Raw genomic sequence first — 5077 nt, 5'->3', positions numbered from 1 at the left:
AGACACGACTGAACAACTAACACTTACATATCAGTTCAGTTAAGTCACTCAGTCGTGTCCGACTCTTTGCAACCCCATGAATCACAGCACGCCAGGCCTCCCTGTCCATACCAACTCCCGGAGTTCACTCAAACTCATGTCCATCGAGTCGGTGATGCCATCCAGCCATCTCATCCTCTGTCGTCCCCTTCTCCTCCTGCCCCCAATCCCTGCCAGCATCAGGGTCTTTTCCAATGAGTCAACTCTTCCAATGAGGTGGACAAAGTACTGGAGTTTCAGCTTTAGCATCATTCCTTCCAAAGAACACTCCGGACTGATCTCCTTTAGAATGGACTGGTTGGATCTCCTTGCAGTCCAAGGGACTCTCAAGAATCTTCTCCAACACCACAGTTCAAAAGCATCAATTCTTCAGCGTTCAATTTTCTTTATAATCCAACTCTCACATCCATACATGACCACAGGAAAAACCATAGCCTTGACTAGACGGACTTTGGTGGCATAGTAATATCTCTGCTTTTCAATATGCTAACTAGGTTGGTCATAACTTTCCTTCCAAGGAGTAAGCATCTTTTAATTTCATGGCTGCAATCACCATCTGCAGTGATTTTGGAGCCCAAAAAAATAAAGTCAGCCACTGTTTCCACTGTTTCCCCATCTATTTCCCATGAAGTGATGGGACCAGATGCCATGATCTTCGTTTTCTGAATGTTGAGCTTTAAACCAACTTTTTCACACTCCTCTTTCACTTTCATCAAGAGGCTTTTTAGTTCCTCTTCACCTTCTGCCATAAGGGTGGTATCATCTGCATATCTGAGGTGATCGATATGTCTCCCAGCAATCTTGATTCCAGCTTGTGCTTCTTCCAGCCCAGCGTTTCTCATGATGTACTCTGCATAGAAGTTAAATAAGCAGGGTGACAATATACAGCCTCGATGTACTCCTTTTCCTATTTGGAACCAGTCTGTTGTTCCATGTCCAGTTCTAAGTGTTGCTTCCTGACCTGCATATAGGTTTCTCAAGAGGCAGGTCAGGTGGTCTGGTATTCCCATCTCTTTCAGAATTTTTCCACAGTTTATTGTGATCCACACAGTCAAAGGCTTTGGCATAGTCAATAAAGCAGAAATAGAGGTTTTTCTGGAACTCTCTTGCTTTTTGCATGATCCAGCGGATGTTGGCAATTTGATCTCTGGTTCCTCTGCCTTTTCTAAAACCAGCTTGAGTATCTGGAAGTTCACAGTTCACGTACTGCTGAAGCCTAGCTTGCAGAATTTTGAGCATTACTTTACTAGCGTGTACACCTTTCTAAATGGTGCTGGGCTTTTTTTTTTTTTTTCAAAAGACAATAGATTTATTGGGATTAAAATTTAAACAGCCGATTTATTCTTCTTTGATATGGATATATTATGTGCTGTTCTTAAAATGTCCTTACATTCTAGCCTCAAGTTCATTTCATTCTTAATTGGGCACAGAACTTCAGGAATTAGTGATCTTAGCAAAGATAACTCAGAGTAAGAGGGGCAAGAAAGAGGCAGTTTGAAATTTAAGAAAACTATGTTTAAGAGGCTCTGGACTAGGCCACGGGAACAGTGACTTTGAACAAGGATCTTCCCTTGTCCCTTCTTTCCTTCCTTCTGTTCTTCCTTTTAGTCATGGAGGGATTCTATGAACTGTTGACATCATTGTGTTGTATGCTAAATCGCTTCAGTCGTGTCCAACTCTTGGGGACCCAATGGACTGTAGCGCACCAGGCTCCTCTGTCCACGGGATTCTCCAGGCAAGAATATTGGAGTGGGTTGCCATGCCCTCCTCCAAGGATCTTCCCAACCCAGGGAGTGAACCCACGTGACTTATGTCTCTCCATTGGCAGGCGAATTCTTTATACTAGCGTCACATGGGAAGCTCCATTGATGTCATTAGTGTGTTGCATTTCAAAAGAAGTGAAGCATGGGGGAAACAGCCTCAGCAGGGCAACTCCCCTAAACTCTTGGGGTTCACTGTCTCTGGCTGTAGGATGCGGTGGTTGGTGAGGTGATGTCAGGGATCCCTCTGAGTTCAGTCAGACCCAGATTCTTTCTCCGTTTACCTCTTCTCAACACCTGCTCGTGTTGCATGGTTTCAAAGAAGGGCATATTGTGTACACGTCAGCAAAGACACTTTGCCTCTCTATATTTTTGAATGTTCCATGAAGCCAAATCTTTGTCCAGTGGCCCATTGTGTATCTTATTTTCCCTTGTTTTCCTCTCTCTCTTTCTCTCCCTCTCTTCTGATCCTTAGTCTGAGAATCCAACAACCTTCAAAACTCTTCTCAGATCTCTAATTTGTACCTTAACTGAACTAGATATTTTCAAATAGGGCTTTTTACATGAAATAATAGGCAAAATAGGCTGTTTTCCATCAGGTTTATTGTCATCAACTTTGCCCCTGTTTCAGATTCAGCTTCCCTCCAAGCATATTCTCACAAATGCCACAACCAAATTTCCTTCTTTTGAATTTGGATTAACTGCTTCACTCATGTAAGCAAGCACTTTTTAGTGATTCTAACAGCAGTATAGTAATGGATTTTTTTTCTCAAAAGAGAATTATAGATAGCAATAGCCTCACAACAAATCCAGGATCCACAATTATAAATGGATTAGCCCAAATCTCAAACATTTGAATAGTTTTAGTGTTATCAACTCCAAACTTGTTTCATAACAGGACAATAAATTGAGAGACGAGTTGTTGGGGCAAAGAATTAGCAACTTTATGTGGGAAACCAGCAGACTGAGTAGACGGTAGCAAATTAGTTAGCATCCCAAAGAACCATCTTTTTTTTTAATCTGTGATTTTGTTTTTAATTCTTAAGCCTTATGATCATCTATTTTACAAACCTGTGCTAATGATATAGCTCCTCTACTTTCACGCTTCTAATGAGTCATCAAAAGCACTATTACCAGTCACACAGTAGTTCTACAGTTGCATTTCTGAATGCCTTTTTAAGAGAAAATCCTGAATTATAATTTAGTCTGACTTTGTAAAGAACACACAAGCAAAGTATACTAACAGATCTTGTCATAGTGATTTTTAAAAGCATCTGATCTTAAAGATAACCTATAAAATGTAGGAAGTGCTAAATATGCTTTATTTGATGCTATAGGAGAAATATCAATAACCTCAGATATGCAGATAACACCACCCTTATGGCAGAAAGTAAAGAGGAACTAAAAAGCCTCTTGATGAAAGTGAAAGAGGAGAGTGAAAAAGTTGGCTTAAAGTTCAACATTCAGAAAACGAAAATCATGGCATCTGGTCCCATCACTTCATAGGAAATAGATGAGGAAACAGTGGAAACAGTGTCTGACTTTATTTTTGGGGGCTCCAAAATCACTGTAGACGGTGACTGGAGCCATGAAATTAAAAGATGCTTACTCCTTGGAAGGAAAGTTATGACCAACCTAGATAGCATGTTGAAAAGCAGAGATATTAGTTTGCCAACAAAGGTCCGTCTAGTTAAGGCTATGGTTTTTCTAGTAGTCATGTATGGATGTGAGAGTTCGACTATAAAGAAAGCTGAGTGCCGAAGAATTAATGCTTTTGAACTGTGGTATTGGAGAAGACTCTTGAGAGTCCCTTGGACTGCAAGGAGATCCAACCAGCCCATTCTAAAGGAGATCAGTCCTGAGTGTTCTTTGGAAGGAATGATGCTAAAGCAGAAAATCCAGTACTTTGTCCACCTCATTGGAAGAGTTGACTCATTGGAAAAGACCCTGATGCTGGCAGGGATTGGGGGCAGGAGGAGGAGGGGACGACAGAGGATGAGATGGCTGGATGGCATCACCGACTCAATGGACATGAGTTTGAGTGAACTCCGGGAGTTGGTGATAGACAGGGAGGCCTGGCATGCTGCAATTCATGGGGTCGCAAAGAGTCGGACATGACTGAGTGGACTGAACTGAACTGATACACAAACCACATTAAAATGCCTTTCATTAAGTAAAAGGCAAAATTTTAGATAGAGAATTTTAATTACATTGGTACAGTTAAGATCACAAAGATAAAGTGGGCCTTGTTAGTGTATCTTTAGCCTTTGCCTTAACAAACTAATTAAACACAGGTGAATCTTGCTCTGTTCTTGAGGCCGTGAAGGGATCTTAGTATTTAAATATATTAATATAACCAGTTACAGAAATCTAAATATAAAACCAATCTCCTACAGGTTTTGAGAAAGCATTCACCATCTCCCAAAAAATTTAACAGTCGATCATCTCTTTGGATGGGGAAAACAGTGATAGTACTTGTTGAACTGGAATTGCTATCAACATTTTAAAAACTGAACTTGTTCATTTAGCCACAAGCAAATCTTATTTAAATCAGGACTGCCCAACAGAAATATTCCATCAGGCCTTCATGATCTGAATTCTAGTATATGAGATTTATTTAAATATGGTACACATAACAAGGGGCTTCCCTGGTGACTCAGATAAAGTCATGAGACTTTTCTGGTTTGTAATAAATAAGGTAGTGGCCAACTATTACTCATTAGTACCTCTTTTGAGATAAGCTTCAAGTCTGCCCTTTCCCCCTTCTTCTTAATGCCAGCAAAGATCATTTTTGTTCCAGGTATGTATTTCTTGGGATCATCCAAGTATTCTATTGGCGTCTCCTCCCCCAAGTGAGGTCTTTGTTCTTTTTGGCATCTGTGTAAGAGAATTCAACAGCCACCTGTTTGTCTTTCCCCTAAACAGATCATGGAGATTTGGCCCAGTCCCGTGCTTATCTTCCATTCACAGTTTGGCACTGGACACCCTTCTGAACAAAAATCTTCCTTCTCTTCCCAGCACCACCCATTTTAAAATCATCTTTCTCCATTCGTGACTGAGAGGTTTTCAGTCCCATTTTCTAAGCCCAGGGACACACCAGTCCATGCCCAACTGCAGGTGTTGGTACAACCTTCAAAGAACCATTGTAACCCAAGTTAGAATTCAGGCTTCTTTTATGCCTAAAGTGGAGGGAGTGTAGCTGGTTGTTGCAAACTTCTTGGCATGTGAGTCCTTTGTTCTTGCAGCTGTCCAGGTAGGTCAGGTCACAATATTGCTGT

At 41.0% G+C, this 5077-nt stretch overlaps 1 pseudogene; it reads right to left on the bottom strand.

The window, feature by feature from the left end:
* Nucleotides 1-4511: 4511 nt before the first annotated feature.
* Nucleotides 4512-4827, bottom strand: LOC138434731 (cytochrome c-like; annotated as a pseudogene).
* Between the last annotated feature and the right edge of the window lie 250 nt (nt 4828-5077).

This window comes from Ovis canadensis, chromosome 2 (genome assembly GCF_042477335.2).
Source record: "Ovis canadensis isolate MfBH-ARS-UI-01 breed Bighorn chromosome 2, ARS-UI_OviCan_v2, whole genome shotgun sequence".
Classification (NCBI taxonomy): Eukaryota; Metazoa; Chordata; class Mammalia; order Artiodactyla; family Bovidae; genus Ovis; species Ovis canadensis.
Note: the sequence above shows the minus strand (reverse complement) of the source record. Positions and strands in the feature narration are given on the sequence as shown.